Source organism: Canis aureus, chromosome 11 (genome assembly GCF_053574225.1).
Source record: "Canis aureus isolate CA01 chromosome 11, VMU_Caureus_v.1.0, whole genome shotgun sequence".
NCBI classification, from domain to species: domain Eukaryota; kingdom Metazoa; phylum Chordata; class Mammalia; order Carnivora; family Canidae; genus Canis; species Canis aureus.
The window spans coordinates 57672840-57693876 of NC_135621.1; the positions used below are offsets into that span (position 1 = coordinate 57672840).

The window sequence follows — 21037 nt, forward strand, 5'->3', positions numbered from 1 at the left end:
GGTCTCAAGAAGAAGCTAAATTCTGTAGGGCATGGTCAGAAGTTTTAATTAACTGGTTGGCTGATTTGTTTGTTCATTTATTTATTTTAAGGAAACAATGAGTTTTCAGCTAGAGCTTTTCAAAGGAAAACAGCTCTCTCTTCAGCCTCACCTTGTGAGCCTCTCCCCCTCACTTTCCTGTGTTCTAGCCACACTACTTTTATTTCAATGGTTCTTTTAGTGCTTTCAGAATGCAACAACTAGGAAAAATTTTCACTGACTAACCCACCTAAAGTAGGCCCCCCTATTACTTTCTATCATATCATCATGCTCCATTCCTCTCTATCACTTACTAATAGATTGCCATTATAATTCACATGCATACTTGTTCATCATAAATTCCTCACCAGATTGTAAAACTCGCTTGCTACTATGTATCCTCAGCCCTTAGTAAAGTGCTGACACTTTACTGACATATAAGAGCCATTCAGTAAATATGAGCTAGATGACAGAAAACAGAAGAGGATTTATACTGACTGGTCACTTCAAACAGAAACACACCAACACAAATACTAAGAATAGAAATGATCAGAGGGGAAAAAAAACAACACTACTTGAGATTAACACTAAGCAGGATTCTCAAACTGACTAATCAGATCTTTGCCGTTAGCACAGGAAAAATAAACCTGCACACGATTGATGTTAAACTGGAAACAATAAGATTCAAATAATAAAATCTAGAGAAGTATTTATTTGGAACTTATAAATTAAATGAGACAGTCACGTAATGAGTTCTTTTACTGCAGTAATCAAAATTTAAACAATAATCTGTAAACACATAAAAGGATCAACATCATTAGTCATGAGGGAAATGCAAATCAAAATCATGAGATGCCGCTTCACACCCAGTAGGATGGCTATAATCAAAAAGATGGACAAGTACTGACAAGGATGTGGAGAAACTGAAACCATCATCCATTGCTGCTCGGAATGCAAAATGGTACAGCCGCTTTGTAAGTCCTGTAGTTCCTCAAAAAGTCACATATAGGGTTATCACATGACCCAGCTATTCCACTCCTAGAAATTTCCACAAAACAAAACAGAAAACATATATTCACACAAAAACTTTTACACAGGGACACCTGGGTGGCCACTGGTTGAGTGTCTGCCTTTGGCTCAGGTTGTGATCCCAGGGTCATGGGATCAAGTCCACCTGGGGCTCCTCACAGGGAGCTTGCTTCTCCCTCTGCCTATGTCTCTGCCTCTCTTTCTGGGTCTCGAATGAATGAATGAATGAATGAATGAATGAATGAATAAAATATTTTTTAAAAAAGCTTTTACACAAATAATTTTGGCAAGATTATTCATGGCAGTCAAAAAGCAGAAATAACCCAAATGTTCATCAATTGAAGAACAGATAAACAAAAGGTGGTACATCACCCTACTGAATATTATTCAGCCATAAATAAGAATGAAGTACTGATGTATATTGCAACATGAGCCTTGAAAACTTTATGCTAAGTGAAAAAAAAACAAACGTAAAAGGCCGCATATTGGTGATTATATGAAATGTCAATAATAAGCAATTCCATAGACACAAAGTAGTTTCACAGTTGCCAAGGGTGAAGGGGAAGGAATGGGAAGTGATTGTTACCCCATGCAGGGTCCCCTGTAGCTGATGGTCTCTTTACATTTTGTATTATCTTTCAGTCTAACTTTCATGTCAGAAGCATTTCTAACAGTGCATTTCTCTTAAAACTTTGTGGGTCTTCTGTCAATCTTCTTAGGGCTCTCTTTAATAGACAAAACCATGCTCACAAGGCTCTTTGAGATAAAGCCTTTCTCTGCCCTGGGCTTCTGCTGAGGAGCAACACTCCTAAACTTCTTAAAGCCCCACTGCTTGGCTGAGTGTGCCTATAAATCACACCCTAAAATCTTTAGAGGACCTTTCATCTGCCTGAATACTACTATAAGGCACCACCTTTATCACACACAGATTTTATCAAAATACTTTACAAATCATAAAGGAGACTTCACTTTAATACTACTTTTTCCTAGTAGTGTCATGGTTTTGGTATTTGCTTGGAAGTCTTAATTCAAGCCTTTTGCTCTGAGTAGAGGCTGAGAACTTTCAAAACCATCAAGTGCAGGCTCTTTTGTGTTTTAAAGTCTTTCCTTTAGTTACCTCTCTCCTTTCACTTATTTTGTCCCAAAGTGCTTTTCTGGCTTACTCCACTGAAAAATCACCTTAATGTAGTTACCAGAACATCAGCATTAATTAAAATATGAACGTGGGGGCTGGGGAGACATGGACAGGACTTGGTAAGAGGTGTTAGATTAACTGATTAGCAGTTTTTAAAGGAAAAGTGAATTTAGAACCAAACTTTTCACCACACAATAATCAAAAAATAAAAAATAATAGCAGCAATGGCCACGATAGCCAAACTGTGGAAGGAGCCTCGGTGTCCAACGAAAGATGAATGGATAAAGAAGATGTGGTTTATGTATACAATGGAATATTACTCAGCTATTAGAAATGACAAATACCCACCATTTGCTTCAACGTGGATGGAACTGGAGGGTATTATGCTGAGTGAAGTAAGTCAGTCGGAGAAGGACAAACATTATATGTTCTCATTCATTTGGGGAATATAAATAATAGTGAAAGGGAATATAAGGGAAGGGAGAAGAAATGTGTGGGAAATATCAGAAAGGGAGACAGAACGTAAAGACTGCTAACTCTGGGAAACGAACTAGGGGTGGTAGAAGGGGAGGAGGGCGGGGGGTGGGAGTGAATGGGTGACGGGCACTGGGGGTTATTCTGTATGTTAGTAAATTGAACACCAATAAAAAATAAATTAAAAAAAATAAAAACAAAAAAAATAAAAAATAAAAAAATAAAAAAATAAATAAAAAATAAAAATAAATAAGAAAAACCAGAATTGTACATTTATCAGATATTAGTAGAAAACCATTTTAAATCTTAATGCCATAGATACAATCACAAAATAAAAGATAAAGGGATTTCAAGAGATACATATACAATAGAATTGAAAAAGCAGTAAGGAAACAAGTACTCAGGGAAATAATAATTTTCACAAAACATAAAAATGAACTTTAATACAGACACCTGGGTGGTTCAGTGTTGAGTGTCTGTCTTTGGCTCAGGTCACGAACCCAGGGTCCTGGGATTGAGTACTGCATCAGGCTCCCTCCGGAAAGCCTGCTTCTCCCTCTGCCTATGTCTCTGCCTCTCTCTCTCTGTGTCTCTCATAAATAAATAAATAAAATCTTTTTTAAGAATGAGGTAATAAATGTATAATATGTATATTATATATGCACACATATTAAATGCATAAAACATACTTACAAATAATACATATATACATTATATATACATATATACTGCATATGTAAAGTTAAATATAATCATGAAATTTTAAGCCCTAGGCTATTTTCTAGATGCTTTCCTTTGCTTTATATTTACCCCATGTTTTTTATATGTAAAATATATACATCATAATATGTAATATATTATATGGTACATTATTATATCACATATCATATATGCCTAATGTAATGCCTAGAACTTCCAGTATGATGTTGAATAAGAATTATAAAACTGGACATACTTTCTTCATTTCTAATCCTAGGAGTAAAGCATTTTATTCTTTCACCATTAGGCTTTATGTTTTCTGTATATTCTTTGTAAATGTACTTCATCCACTTGTTGTAGTTCCTCTTTATTGATAATTTGCCAAAAATGATTTTGTTCTTTTCATGAATGGGTATTGGGTTTTTCTACATCAATTGATATGACCATATGATTTTTCTTCTTTAGCCAATTGATATGATAATTTATATTGACTGTTTTTTTTTTTTAACCCTGTACCAGTCTTACATACTTGAAAAAAAAAAATTCACACGTGGTCATACTGTGCAATTACACACTTTTGGATTAAGTTTGCTAATATTTTGTTGGGATTTTACATCTTGGTTCATGGCTTGTAGTTTTATCTATAGTCTTTTTTTCTGCTTTTGATATCAGAGTAACGTGAGCTAGAGAGTGTTCCCTTATTTTATATATTCTGGAAGACATTCTGTAAAATCAGTGTTAATTTGGCTAAATATTTGGTAGGATTTTTTTGTAAAACAAACTGGGGTTGGGGATTAATGTTCAGACATTTTAATTAAAAATTAAATTGATTTAATGGTTAATTAGACTATTTAGATTGTCTTCATCCTAGTTAAATGTTGATAATATGTGTTTCTTAACAAGCTGAACCATGTAATCAGTATTTTCAAATTTGTGAAGTGGAATATTTTTAGGATTACTTGAACATCCTTTTAATGTCATGGGTTTAGAGTTATATTCCCTGTTCATTACCAATATTGCTGATTTATGTTTCCTCCCTTTTGATTTTTGTCAGTCTTGATAAAGATGTATTAATATTAATGATTTTTTCAAGTGAAAAAAAAAGAATGAGGTAATAATATATAGAATTCATAAAAATCAGTAAGGAAAACATGAAGAATCTTATAGATGAGTGACAGGAGTAGATAAATTTATTTTTAAAAAGTACAAGAAATAAATAGATATGGGAACACATATAAACATGGCAATATTCCTTACATTAGCAAATATGTTATGCAAATGATGTCCTTGTGATGATTTATCAACTTTTTGGTGACTTAATAAGGTTTACATGAAAGTGTAAATAAAATGCTTATTTTTTGCTTAGTCATCCTTCAACTGAAAATGTGATGTGTGGAAAGATTTCATAGTTATTCTTTTCAAACATGAAGCGACTAGTAATAAAAAGTCTAAATATCTAACATTAAGATATAATACCTTCAGTAGACTAAAATAATATCTAAAACCATAACTATTAAAATAGTATTGAAATGTAAAAAAAATGCTTAGAGCAGAGTAAGTGAAAAATTGTAAATTGGATATATGCATGATGTATCATATGATATGCAAAGTGCCTCTTTCCATTATAAAATGTCTATATGAATTTCTGTATAAACTACATAAAATACCTACCCATAAGGAATTGTGGGGAATTCTTAAAGATACAAACATGTAGGATAAGGGACAATTTTTTTCTTCTTAAAGTCTGCTATTGTTTATACAATAAAAATAGAAAAAAAGATGTTTGTGATATCTATGCTGTTAATACAGACACTTTCTTCTTAACCATATATCTTCTAGTCTGTCTCATTATTAACAATTTTTCAAGTGGGTATTGTATTTCAAAAATTTGTACAGGAATATTTTGGAGATTGGCTTATTCCAAAGTCTACAAATTTTTCATCACAAGATGATACTGCTGTTGTGACTCAAGGCACTATCTTCAAGCTCACTTTAATATCTGCCTTTAAACAGAATTTCAGCCCAAAGAACAATTCAAAATAACATTTAAATGCCATAAGACAGGCACCTGGGTGGCTTAGTGTCTGTCTTTGGCTCGGGTCATGACCCTAGGGTCCTGGGATAGAGCCCCGCATCAGGCTGTCTGCTCAGCAGGGAGCCTGCTTCTCCCTCTCCCTCTGCCTGCCATTCTGCCTACTTGTGCTTCTTTCTGTGTCAAATAAATAAAATCTCTTAAAAATAAAATTAAATAAATACCATAAGACAGAAATTCCGATATAATACTTGTGTGAGAACTCAATCTTTGTACAGCATTTCCCTATAATAAGATTTCAGATCCTGTATTACAGCTTAGAGTATAGAAGCATATAGAGAAGACTACAGAATTAGTGAAGCAACACTGTAGGGGCAGACAGATGATTCAAACGTCTGGAACACAGTTCTGTTTCCTCATTATGATCAAAGAGATCTGCTATGTGCAGAAAATGACCTCTGAAGTCGTCTTTCAGCAGACAAAAAAGTATGCCTTTATCTATTAGTTGGGTTCTGTAAACAACAAATAAATATATTCTACCGAGGGTCACAAACTGAACAGCTTATCAGTTGGATTCTATCCCATGTGTTTTATTTGGTCCACACAGTTTTATTTGGCTTTGTTAATTTGTTTTGTTTTACAGTTAAGGCAAAATTCAAAAATCAGAAATTTTCATATTAAAAAAACACAGATATCCATACTCAAAGTACCTTGAAATCTGGCAACACTGGGCTAGAGCAAGTAGTGGCTGTCCCTTTACACTGGGTTTCACTTTCCTCAGTAGTCCCTAACATTCTCTAGGCATCATTACTTATAATCTACCTTCTGGCCTCAGGAGCCTTACTGTCTGATTTACCTTCTCCAGAATAATTACTTATGACCAATCTTACTGGTTTAAATAAACATGCTTACTTTTCCTCCTCTATAACTATGTTGATCTTGTCAACGAGCGTTACAAACATACAATTTTGCCATCCTCAAAAAAGGAGTCCAAAGTCTATAATGGTCACTACCTGTACAAACGGCCATTCATTTGCCAGATTTTCCTCTCTTCCAAAAAACACAACTGGGCCTAAAAGGTAGGCAGAAGCTGTTAACACAGAACCTTTATGTTCTTTCTTGTCCTTCTATTTCCTGTCCCAAGTTTTCACTGAATCTAAAGACATTTCCTTAGACTGTTTAATTAGTATCATTTATTCCTTCTCTCATGTCTAAGAGTAGGCTCCAACTACTGACAACAATAAATCTTAGAAAGACTTAAATTCCAAGACAACAAACTGTATACTTTCTGCTTGGCCTTACTGGGGCTTTATGAAGTCATGACTTCACACTCAACAGTTATGAATGACTACAACTCAAATACCTTCCTCCCAATCCAACAACAACAAAATGCTTACAATCATCAGTGTTTACAGATTTTCTGTATTTTCCATCACCTAATCACAAAAGTCTTTATTGGAAATTAATTTCTATTCACCTTAATTTGGAGTAGAATTTATAATTTAAATATATGTGTTTATTGTCACTGACAATCATACTCTAGAAGCCAATAAACGGGTTTTACTGCAAAATACTTCAGCAACCTAATCATGATGGCAAAACTGAAGAATTATTTACTTTTGAGGGAATATTATTATTTAAAGATGCCTATGTATTTCTATGCAATACAGGCACTAAACTATAATTTATTTCTTATAGAGCCACCCTAAAACCCAGTAATTACACCAGTGGGTATTTACCCCAAAGATACAAATGTTGTGAACCAAAGGGGCACCTGCACCCCAATGTTTATAGCAGCAAGGTCCTCAATGGAAAAAGCCCAGATGTCTGACAGATGAATAAATAAGATGCAGTATATACACACACACACACACACACACACACAAATATATATATGTGTATATACTATATACACACACGTATATACACTACGTGGACTATTACTCAGCCATCAAAAAAATAAAACCTTGCCATTTGCAACAACATGGATGGAACTAAAGGATGTTATGCTAAGCAAAATAAGTTAATAAGAGAAAGCCAACTATCATATGGTCTCATTCATATGTGGATCTATTTAAGAAACAAAACTGAGGATCAAAGGGAAAGAGAGGAAAAAAAATAAAACAAGAAGAAATCAGAGAGGGAGACAAACCGTAAGAGACTCTTAATCCTAGGAAACAAACTGAGGGTCGCTGGAGGGGAAGGGGCTGGGTGATGGACATTAAGGAGGGCAGGTGATATAATGAGCACTGGGTGTTATATAAGACTGATGAGTCACTGACCTCTACCCCTGAAACCAATAATACGTCATATGTTAATTAACTGAATTTTAAAAATTTTTTAAAAGGAAATTTCTTCTTTTCCTCAACAAGGTGGTAATACCAACTTTCTTTGGTTTAGAAGCATTTCCATAGGGATGCCTGGGTGGCTCAGCAGTTGAGCGTCTGCCTTTGGCTCAGGGCGTGATCCTGGATTTCCGGGATCGAGTCTCACATTGGGCTCCCTGCATGAAGCCTGCTTCTCCCTCTACCTATGTCTCTGCCTCTCTCTCTGTCATTCTCATAAATAAATAAAATCTCTTAAAAAGATTGAAGCATTTCCACAACTCAAGTGATTCTAAGTAGAGAGAAACTGATTTGTGGATATCATCAAATAAAACAAAATTTCTACGTAATACTAGGATGGCCATATACATGAAAAGTATCCCATAAGGTATTTGGAAGAAGAAAGAGAGGAGGAAGAAAGTAAGGAGGAAGAGAAAACTACTTCATGGGTGCGGATAACTAGGACCAGACATTTCAACAGCATGAAACTGTAAGTCCCCTTGTATTTTTGTGGTATCATTCTTAGTATATACCAACTAATATATAATGTCTCTCAATCAAAATCTTCAAGTAACATGTGCTCACATGAGCATCAGTAACAATCTGTGCACAAGATGGTGTCTGGAGAACATGGAAAATTAAATCAACTCTTGCAAATATATCACATTCTTTTAGAACACCATTAGTATGCTTAAGATTCCTGACTATCCACCTAAGATTAAGACTCTGTTCTAAAATCAATGAACAGGTAATAAACATTACATGAGCTAGAAATGATGAAAATTATACTAAAAACGAAATAAAGGACATATCAACTAATTACAATGCAGAGATCTTAACTGAATCCTGATTTCAACAATCTGAATCCTGATGTCAACAATCTGAAAATACAAATAAACATATATACAACAATCAGGGAAATTCAAACACCAATTGGAAGTTTGATGATACTGATCAATTACTGTTATCTTTAAGAGCAATAATAGCATTGTGATTGTTTTTTAAAGAAATATCTTTACCCTTTGATGATACATACACAAATACTTATGTGTTAAATCATATGATGAATGGAGTTGTCCTTCAAAATAATGGAGTGGAGACAGTGAGTAGAGCTATAACTGAAACATGACTTGCCCTAAGTTGAAAACAATTGAAGTTCAGTGTCAGGTACATGGCAATTTATTTCATTCTTCTCTATATTTAAGAATGCCACAAATTTTAAGGAGAATTTCAAATGGGAATTCCAAAAATATTTTGCATATCTGAAATATTCCTACTGTGCATTAAAGTGAATTTTTAAAAAGATAGCAGAAAAATCTAACTGAACACTCTTACTTAATACTATAAAGTTGCACTTTATATATTAATTAAAAATGCTTTAAACTTAAAGAAACAGGGAGAAGAGAAACAGACAAGAAAGTAGATGAATCTACAGCAGAATGATAATAGTAATTAGGACTGAACTCACCTTCATAATACTTTGTGTCTCTTACAGGACTTATTATAGTATGCCTTGAATTCTTGTTATTTTAATAACCCCAACTAGATGGTAAGCCCTTGATGGCAGGGACTAAGCCTAATGAAAAAGATAGAACCCTGATAATCACCTAATCAATTGAGGATAATGAGGAAAATTCTGCTGCAAGGTCTACTATCTCACTGAAGCAAAGACGACTGGCTAAGCTGGTGACTCTTTGTTCCTTCCCTCTCTACACCTTATAGGAGTCACCTAGTATCACATGCTAGAGCAAAGGAGACAAACGCTTCAAAGATAGAAGAGCACTCACTACTGCCCAGTTAAGGATCCATAAATAGCAGAACTCTCCAATACAGAAGCCACTAGCCTCAAGTAGCTGTTTACATTTAAATTAATTAAAACTATAGTGTCAGAATCAAAACACAAGAAACAACGTTGATGAGGATGTGGAGAAAAAGGAATCCTTGTGCACTGTTGGTGGTAATGCAAACTTGTGCACCCGCTGTGGAAAACAGTATGGAGGTTCCTCAAAAAAATTAAAAATAGAATTACCATATAACCAAGGAATTCCACTACTGGGTATTTACCCAAAGAATATAAAAATAATAATTCAAAAAGACATATGTTCCCTATGTTTATTACAGCATTATTTACAATAGCCAAATTATGGAAGCAACCTAAAATGTTCATCAATAGATGAATGCATAAAGAAGATGTGATATATATGTATACGTATATATCATGTACATAAATATATGTACATGTGGAATATTATTCAGCCATTAAAAAGAATGAAATCCTGCCATATGCAACAACATAATGAATCTAGAGAGCATAATGCTAAGCAAAATAAGTAAGTAGAGGAAGACAAATACCATATGATCTCACTCATATGTGGAATTTATGACACAAAAAAAGACGAACAAGGGATCCCTGGGTGGCGCAGCGGTTTGGCGCCTGCCTTTGGCCCAGGGCGCGATCCTGGAGACCCGGGATCGAATCCCACGTCGGGCTCCCGGTGCATGGAGCCTGCTTCTCCCTCTGCCTGTGTCTCTGCCTCTCTCTCTCTCTCTCTGTGACTATCATGAATAAATAAATAAAATCTTTAAAAAAAAAAAAAAAAAAAAAAGACGAACAAAAGGAGGAGAAAAGAGACAAACCAAGAAACAGACTCTCAACTACAGAGAACAAACTAATGGTTACCAGAGGGGAGGCGAGTGTGGGAATGGGTGAAACAGGTGATAGGGATTAAGAGTACACATCACGGGGGATCCCAGGGTGACTCAGGGGTTTATCGCCTGCCTTCAGCCTATGGTGTGATCCTGGAGTCCCGGGATCGAGTCCCAGGTCAGGTTCCCTGCATGAAGCCTGTTTCTCCCTCTGCCTGTGTCTCTGCCTCTCTCTCTCTCATGAGTAAATAAATAAAATCTTAAAAAAAAAAAAAAAAAAAAGAGTACACATCACAATGAGCACTGAGTAATGTACAGAACTGCTGAATCACTCTATTGTATGCCTGAAACTAATTAATTGTATGTTAACTATACAGGATTTTAAATAAAAATTTAAATTTAAATTAATTTAAATTAATTTATTAAAATTTGAGTACTTCCATCAAACTAGCTACATTTAAAGTGCTCAAGAACGGGATGCCTGGGTGGCTCAGCGGTTTGGCACTTGCCTTCGGCCCAGGGCATGACCCAGAAACCCGGGATCGAGTCCCTGCATGGAGCCTGCTTCTCTCTCTGCCTCTCTCTCTGCCTGTGTCTCTGCCTGTGTCTCTGCCTCTCTCTCTCTGTATCTCATGAATAAATAAATAAAATCTTAAAAAAAAAAAAAAGTGCTCAAGAGCCACACATAGCTAGTGATTATCATACTGGACAGTGTAGATATAGGACATTTCCAAGTTCTATGAAACAGTATTGGTCTAGAGTTTAGAATTTAACTGAACTGGAATTTAATCTAGAATACCAGGCACGTCTATCTAAGATACATGCATTCCTAGCCATAGGATAGAGGACCAGGACACCAGTTGTGGCTCCTATGGCTTGGGGTTAAGTGATCAAGGACAGAAAGGAAACAAGTAATTCTAGAACCTGCAGAAGTACTGTAGTTCCCAGAGAGAAAAGGAAAGCAGGATCATAGTGATCTGGTATTACAGCGGCATTCCACAGAGACCAGAACAATAAAACACCCCAGTTGGAAAGCATAGCTTAAAGTGGGGCACATGGAGAGATGGGAGAAGGGCTTTCCTCCCTTCAATCCAAACAAGTATTAGTTCTATAAAACTCTAGCTGAGAAAGCAGGAAAAAACCAGAAGCTCTGAGGGAAGGGACACTGCCCCTCCCACAAGAGGTTATATTATAGTGCTGGGGAAGTCCGTAAGAGCACAAGTCTAAGAAAACAAGGATGACAATTTCAATAATTTCTAGGAAGACGATTTACTGTTGAAGAAACAAGTTTCTCCATTTCCTAAATTAAAGGGAAAAGAAGTTAAAAGAAGTAATCTGGGAAAGAATACTGAGTAACAAAATAATTTTAAAAAGAAGAAATCAAGGAAATGAAAACAGTTTTGACCCATATGAAAATTCTAACCAAAATCAAAATTTAGTTGAGGCATGGAGCACAGTAAGTGCAGTACAAAGCCCCAAATAAAGACTTCAAGGCATAAACTCAACATAGGATTCTCATTCGGGACAAATACAGCAAACCTATACATACATGTAGGTAAGAAATCTAACTAGAAATAAGACATTCTAATTAGGAACAGTCAATAATGATCATCATATAATGCAACATCCATTAAAGAATAGATTTTTAAAAAAGGAACCTTTAAAAATGTATTTATCCCTAATGAATGTTCTTTTGGAAAATTGCCTAACGTGCTGTATTCTAGGAAACTACTGTAGGCAAGTTGCATACCAAATGCAAATTACAATGAGCTGAGTTTTACATCTATAAGATAGATATACACAATTCATTTTAAAGCTCAGATTCTGACAGTAATTCTACTGAGAAACATCAAAGTCAGGCTGAAGTGGACAGTTAAAACCACAGGCTGTCCATCTCCTCTTGTTATGGCTGTAGGATAGCGATTTCTGAGAACATCAGAGATCATCTATGTATTCCATTAGTACATTTTATTTATAAATGAATTTTTAATTGTATCTATACTTTTTAACTTCTACTTGTATTCTATTATCCATTATGCATTTCATTTTTCTATACAATTCAATAATAAAATATTTCCATTGTATACCCAATACGTATAAAACTTGTTTTTATACATTTAAAACATTCAAAAAATAAAAAAAAATTTTAAAAAACATTCCCGAGCCATTTATCTACCTGCAGTATTTCTCTGGTCCTGTGGTTACACTGACATCTGGTGGCAGTGTGAAAGAAACTAGACTGCAATAACAAGGGGGTTTTTTCTCCTTTTTTATTTTATTTTATTTTATTTTTTTGGCTAATTTATTTTATGTGACTTCAGCGGTTATGTTTTTCCAACGCTTTATCTATACCCAAGATGGCAGACCTATTAAAATACTATATTAACTCCAGTGACAGCGAACATTAGTTACAATCAGTGACATTCTTGAAATAATTCACTTTGGTAACACGACTGGGAAGGATATAGAATTATTCCAAGAATGTCACTGGGTAAGTAGGACTGCTCACAGTTACTTATTTCATAATTAAAGTTTATAATCAGAATGGTTATAAAGGAAGACTTTCCCATCAAAGATAAATGCATCATTTCAAACCATTTTCTCTATACATGAAGATAGAGTCCCATAATATGTCTTGCTCATGAATGTTTAGTTTGAAACAGAATATTTTATTGATATTTAGAAAATATTTTTAATTTTTAGAAAAACTTAGAGAAAGTATAACTTAATACTAATGAAGTTATACTTTTTTCTTATCAAGTATTTCATGTCTACCCAATGACTAACAAGCTTAAAGGTGTACACTGAAGGAAGAAACTATGGTCTCATGGGCAAAATCCATTATGCTAGGAATATAACAAACAAAGTTGTAATCAATATCCCAACCTAATTCTACATGTTGCCACTGACATATCTCATGGTTTCTGATAAAAAGAGAGAATTCAGGGGCTCCTAGATCGCTCAGACTGTTAAGTGTCCACCTTCAGCTCAGGTCAATCCTGGGGTCCTGGAATTGAGCCCCACATCGGCCTCCCTACTCAATGGGGAGCCTGCTTCTCCCTCTCTCTCTGCTACTCCCCATGCCTGTGCCTACTCTACCCTCACCTCTAACAAATAAATAAAAATAATTTTTTTTAATTGACTAAAAAAGAAAGGGATTTTTTTTTTTTTTCTTTCTTAAGAGGGAGACAGAATCCCACACAGGCTCCACACCCAACGAGGAGCCTGATGCAGGGCTTGATCCCAATCCTGAGATCAAGACCTGAGCCGAAATCATAACTCAGATGCCTAACCAACTGAGCCACCCAGGCACCCCCAGGAAGAGAGAATTCTAATAGCCAATTAGACATTAAACACCATATCCAGAAAAACACATTCTTCAATCAGATGAAAGTCTTAGACAAAACCTTGAAATTTTACCATCTTATTATATTTGGATTATTTTTCCATGTCTCCTCAGCAAAAGAATTAAGACCAACATTAGATTCAGACAGCATACCCCTAAATTTACATAGTGTAGAGCTGTAACACTGCATTCTACCACCCTCCGTAATTACCCAATTCACATTTTTGAAACATTTATGCAACAGTATTCTTTTAGGAACCACCTCTGTCAGTATAATCTCCATGTTATAGCTTAGAGAAATAAATCATTACACTGAAGATTCTCTATCAGAGAAGAAGTAGAGAGCAAACTATCCTTCGTCCCAAGGACTCCTATTTATATAGAAGCAACACTTCTATTTCAGGATACTAACCAGTGAAGATCACATACAATTAATTGGCCAATGGTAATAATTATGAAGAATAGAGATAATTGCATTAACCATGCATGTAATAATCCAGTTTGACAGCCACATATGCATAATGTACAACAGTGATACTCAGTATCATTCATAAACTGGCTATCAACCTGAAAACTGTCCCCAGTCCTCAACAAGGAAAGAAGTTTTGACCAGAATGTAAATCAATTATGTCTCTAAGCACACTGTTTAGTTTTACTGACATTTTTCTTAAAATAAGACTTCCCTGATAAAGGAAGCAGTGCACTGATTTACATTCTGGCTCAAGCACCTTACATCAACAAACTGACATTTAACTAGCACTGCTCTATGGTATCTAAAGAGAACAGACTGAACTATATGGGTGGGTGGGGATTGAGGGGGGGCTCATCTAGGTCTTTCTCTACCATATACTAGAATATACATTATTGCCAAATACTGAAATCAAGAATTTTTGTTTCACTTTAAAATTTAATATGGACTTCCAATTTTAATATTGAGGCATAAAGTAACCATTTCCCCTTAATCTTCTTAAAAAGCACCCAAAAGCAATTAATTCAAAATCAGCAAAGAGGGCAGCCCAGGTGGCTCAGCGGTTTAGTGCCGCCTTCAGCTCAGGGTGTGATCCCGGAGACCTGGGATCGAGTCCCACATCGGGCTCCCTGCATGGAGCCTGCTTCTCCCTCTGCCTGTGTCTCTGCCTCTCTCTCTCTCTGTCTCTCTCTGTGTGTCTCTCATGAATAAATAAATAAAATCTTTAAAAAAAAAAAAACAGCAAAGAAAATAAAAACACACAGCATTTTTACAAAACTGGAATCCAGCTAAAACTCCAGAACAAAATTAGGTGTAAGAGCTTCCTAAAGAAAGCTGCACATCTCAGAAAGAGCTAGCAAAGTAAACTCCTCAAAGGTGAGAGGTTCCCTCTGAGTGACAAAACAAATTCCCAGCAGAAGGTAGGATTCATGGGCCAACAAGAGAACACTGTGGACCCAGCTGAGATACAAAAATCAAAAGAATGGGGTCTAATAAGGAATCACACAAAAAAACTATATTTGTAATAATAGTCTGTCTCTGCTTCCATAGAAGAGAAGCAGCATTGCAAAAACAGCTGCCTGTGCCCACTGACTGGTAAAATAGCTAAATAAACTCAACAACCAAAAACCTTACCTAGAGTTTTTGGAACATTAGCTAATCTGGAATATGGCTCTAGCTCCTTAAATCTCCTAAAAATAAATTACGATGCAAAAATTCACATTTTCAAATGAGTTATCACAAAGGAACAAGCACAAATCCATACAAAGTTACCAAAAAGGAAGAAGAAAATTACAGGAAAAATTATTAGTAGACAAAAAAAAAACCCTTATCATAAAAAATATTGCCACAAAGTAATGAAAATTACAGCTAAAATTTTTGCTGTAGGGATCCCTGGGTGGCGCAGCAGTTTGGCGCCTGCCTTTGGCCCAGGGCACGATCCTGGAGACCCAGAATCGAGTCCCACGTCGGGCTCCCGGTGCATGGAGCCTGCTTCTCCCTCTGCCTATGTCTCTGCCTCTCTCTCTCTCTCTGTGTGTGTGACTATCATAAATAAATTTAAAAAATAAAAAAAATAAAAAATAAAATAAAAATTTTGCTGTAAATTTAAAAAATTATTAAGGAAATAAAGGCATAATGCCAAGACGTAGGAGTTCAGCTAAAAGATGTCTAGATGATAAGAAATTATGTAACATAAACTTGGACAATTTAGAAAAGACCTCGAAAAAATAAAACAATCATAGAAACTGGAAGAAACTGTTGAAACTGGAAGAAACACTGTAGAAAATAGACATTTCTGAAATGAACACAGAGGATTAAAAAAAGGAAAAGGAAAGTAAAATTTTAAGAGTGGATGAAAGAAAATAATAGATATAAAAAACAGGATATCTAACACATGAATATTTGGAGCCCAAGAAGACCATCATAATAACAGAACAAATAAATATTTAAAGACATAATTCCAAAAAGATTTACTAAAATAATAAAATAAAGAAAATCTAAATCTAGATACTGAAGGGGCACCTGGCTGGCTCAGTCAGAAGTATGTGTAATGACCAGGTCGTGGGTTCAAGCCTCCAGTTGAGTTTAAAGATAAATCAATCAATGAAAGGGCATACCATGTCTCAGAAAAAAACTGATCCAGAACAGACATGCAAAAATATTGTCACAAAACAAGAAAATAAAATCAGGCTGGCCTCCAACTTTAACTCTAGAACATAATAGATTACTATTAAAAATTTTCTTAAAGAAAAGTATGACTCAAGGATTCTACATCTAATCAAACTGCTGCCCAAATACAAAATCACTATTCAATTATGAACATGCAAAACTCAGGGAATATTATACCCACAGGTCCTTTTAGAAGACTCTATTAAAGGAAGAATTTAGTTAGCCAAGCAAACTAGAAAAGCCATGGCAAAGTAACTGGTGATAAACTTCTAAGCTACTTAACCACAGAACTAAAAATAAAATTAAACGAAGGAGTTAAGATGCAAAATGTTATTACACTTAACATGCAAATATAACAAAAGTTGGGAAGGGACGAGAGGAAATAAAAGTTATGTAAGGACAATATAAGGATAATGATTTCCTCATCTTTAAAAGTTGGAAGTTTAAATCTATCAAAACATAATAAATTGACAGATTATATAGATTTAATTGTATGAAAGTAAACATAAGATAAATATCCTATTTTCATAATTACTTAAGAAACAAGATATTAGGGCAGCTCTGGTGGCGCAGCGGTTTAGCGCCGCCTGCAGCCTGGGGTGCAGTCCTGGAGACCCTGGATCGAGTCCCACGTCAGGCTTTCTGTATGGAGTCTGCTTCTCCCTCTATGTCTCTGCCTCCCTTTCTCTGTCTCTATGAATAAATTAAAAATCTTTAAAAAAAAAAAAAAGATATTATCCATGTTTTACAGAGTAGAGTATGACACAAAATAACAGAAAGTTACATCAAGAAACATTAAAATTAGGGTCACCCGGCTAGCTCAGTTAGTAAAGCATGTGACTCTTGATCTTGGGGTTATGGGGTCGAGCCCCACGATGGATGTAGAGATTACTTAAAAATATAAAATCTTTGGGGAGTCTTAGTTGCTCAGTCCCTTAAGTAGCTGCCTTCAGCTGGGGTTATGATCCTACAGTCCTGGGATCAAGCTCCACATGGGACTCCCTGCTCAGCAGGAAGCCTGCTTCTCCTTCTCCCTCTGCTTGCTGCTCCTCCTGTTTGTGCTCTCTCTGTCAAATAAATAAATATTTTAAAATAATAATAAACATAAAATCTTAAAAAAAAAAAAAAAACGAAAACGGGCAACCCGGTGGTTCAGCAGGTTAATCGTCTGACTCTTGGTTTCTGCTCAGGCCATGATCTCAGAGTCCCATGGCAGATTCCATACTCAGCAGGGTGTCTGCTTAAAGATACTCTCCCTCAGTGCACACCCACACAATCTCCCTCTCCAAAATAAATAAGTCTTAAAAAAAAAAAAAAAAAACATGAAAATTAACATTTTTAAAATATACCTTTTTGGTGAATACAGTATTTTTGATCTGGGAAAACTCAAACTCAATTTTCAATACTATGTCCTCAAGTAAAAATGCTCACATTACAATCCTTAAACATGATAATTAATCTCTGTTGAAAAATCTAAAAACAACAAAGATAAAGTTTAATTAATATATTTTAAATATATGGTTTTGAAGCCTCAAAATTGCTAGCACTCAAAAATTGGCCCTATCAACAATCACTGATTCATGAAAATACTAGTGAAAAGCACAATATGCTGTGATTTGGTAAATTCTGGAATATATCAGTGGAGTCAGAGTTAAAGGATATGCCATATGAGCTCAAGTATGACACATTTCACAGTTAAATATTGAAATACGCAGCCTCACATAATACTTTATAAAACACTTTGTTTTTATTAAGCATTCTTGCTATGTTTAACATTGAAGGTTACACAGAATAAGCAGAGATACAGAAGAATAAAAAAAAAAAAATGGAAAAAATCAATCAAAAGCCAGAACTGCATGCTGTGCGGTTCCCATAAAAATTGTCCTATGAAGTCACATAGGGCTGGATTCAAGCCTCCAACAATCAGTGTTGTTTTATATACAGCAAAATAAAAAGAAAACTTAAGTCCTATAAAATTAGCTGGGTTTCCACTCATAATCTACTATATTTATAAATGAGAATATTCTTATCTCTAAAGCAGTTTGACAAATCTATCCTTAGAATATTTACTATGAAAAAAAAAGAATATTTACTATGTATGCATTTATGAGGCAAGAAGTGGGGAGAAAAGGCAAGGGTAAAGAAAAGAAACAAAAAAAAAAAGAAAAGAAACAAGGGGGCAGACCCTTTGTTAAAGTATAAACTTCAAACTACATGTTAGCAAAAAGATGTTCAAGGACAATTTTCACATGGAAAGAGAAGTTGTTTCCTGAATTTCCTCTTTCTTGCGGTGTTTTCTTATTTTCATTTACTGCCATCAAACTGAAAAGTTTCCTTTCTAACTCATTTTTTAAAAAGATTTTATTTATTTATTCGAGAGAGAGAGAGAGAAAGAGAGGCAGAGACACAGGCAGAGTGAGAAGCTCCATGCTGGGAGCCCGACGTGGAACTCGATCCTGGGACTCCAGGATCATACCCTGGGCGGAAGGCAGGCGCCAAACTACTGAGCCACCTAGGGATCCCCTCTAACTCATTTTTATAAAAATCTTCATGAGGGGCACATGGGTGGCTCAGGCAGTTAAGCATGTGACTTTTTTTTGTTTATAGATTTATTTACTCATGAGAGACACAGAGAGAGGCAGAGACACAGGCAGAGGGAGAAGCAGGCTCCCCTTAGGGAGCCCGATGTGGGACTCAATCCCTAGACCCCAGGATCACAACCGGAGCCAAAGGCAGACACTCAACCGCTGACTCTTGTTCTCAGTTCAGGTCTTGATCTCAATGTTGTGAGATCATGCCCTGCATTGGGCTCCATGTTGAGGGTTATGCATCCTACTTAAAAATTCTTAAAAATAAACATCTTGACGAGTTCTGTGTAGAAAATATGTCCCCATTATAAATGGTGGGGGAGCATAGTTTCTCTGCATATAGCCTTCAGTTCAATCATATTCAAACACCAATGTCAATGACTTTTCCAAGTTACCTACCAAATTTCCATAGTTCTATATTCATTTTCTACCCCTTAATCCTCCAAGTTTATATTTATAGCCTCCAGCAACAGTCTAGGTGGTAGCTAGGCCATCAAGACAGGTACTACAGTAACTTGTATGGAAATACAGCTTCCCTGTGGGGAGAGGAAAACATACTTCAATACTTCAAAGTTTTAGCAAACACCAGTTTTGGAAGAGAACTCCTACACCAAGAAGGAAGCTGCACCAGACAGGCAGTTCCCCTTTCTGACTTTAAGTTCAGCTGATCCAGCCACTCTTCTTACCAAGACATTACCATCTATAGTTTGTTGAAACCTTAAGTGTCCTAGATTTTATTTTAGTAAAAGAAGCCCTTCCATTATAGACTGAAACGTGGATCACTATGGTTATTTAAGAGAAGTAGATGGATAAAGAAAAGCAAAGCAGATTGCTGAAGTTTGTCATATTATTTACAGGCAAGCAAACACTGTGTGCACATCACCTAACTGAAGAATCATATGTCCATCCCTTGACCCTATGTTCCCGCAAAAACTAAAAGTATATTTTTTCCTTTTTAAAGAAATACTCTACTTCCAAATAAGAACCTAGCATAATTGATGCTCTACTTGAGCACCTAAAGTCCTACATGTACTACATCTCCTTGAAGTTAACCTCCTTGCTTGAGTAAAATAATTTTTTGTATTAGCCAATATAAAACATAATTAGGATAGTCAGTTTGCTGCCAAAGAAACTAAATAAATCCCGTTACTAAAAATAAGTGATTTAAAGTTATTCACTGGTTTGAATTATCTTAGCAACTGTTCTTTCATTAACATAAAAAATTACAAGTTAACTATATCCTAAAATAGAAATCACTAAAACTCTGCATCTCTAATTTTTTCCACATGTTTACATATAATACTGAATTTCATAAACAGGACTATAAAATTTTTAAACTGTTAACCAGCAAACTAGCATTTCTCAAATTGTTCCATGGAATGTCAGTGTTCTCTGAGATTTTCCTAAGTGTTCCACAAAGAAAAAGAATATTATGGTCAAATTACATTCCAAAATGCCGAGTTAAAGTTAAAACAAATGTTGTTTTATAACAGGTCTGAGAAAGACTTTCATTCATCAAAAAATTTATTAAATGCCACCATATACCATGCACTTATCTGGATTTGCAAATTACAACAGGGAACAAGATAAGTAAAATGCCTGCTCTCATGGAGCATTCTTTCTAGTGGAGAGGACAGTCGATTAACAAAAAAGCAAATAAATAAAATGCAGTCAGTGAGAAGAGCTATGAAGATACGAAAATGGGGTAACAGTATAGAAGATACCTCTCTGAATGGACACATTAAGCTACAGAGCTAATATTTTTTGTTTTTTCTACATTGGGGAATACAGTGCACAGTATTTATCAAACACAGGTTGATCAGGAACCCTTTTCTCAACGAACATCTATTAATTCTATTAATAGCTCATCAAATCAAAAAATGCTCTTCTAGCCAATATGCAGCTAATGGCAGGGTCAAGACTCAAATATAGCTCTTCTGATCCTAAATACAGTGTTTTTATATATCTTCTTCACCTATAAAAGCATAAATAATAATAGTACATATCTCATAGAATCATAATGGAAATTAAAGTAGCTAATTCAGGTATAAAACACCTGACAGGCAGGTTCGTATACACTGTGCTCAGTAAATGTTGTAGTTACTATT

At 35.3% G+C, this 21037-nt stretch overlaps 1 protein-coding gene across 7 annotated transcripts in view; it reads right to left on the reverse strand.

Moving 5' to 3' along the window:
* Positions 1-21037, reverse strand: part of ASB3 (ankyrin repeat and SOCS box containing 3) — a 104286-nt gene that overhangs the window by 42496 nt on the left and 40753 nt on the right. The gene's annotated exons all lie outside the window — the stretch shown is intronic.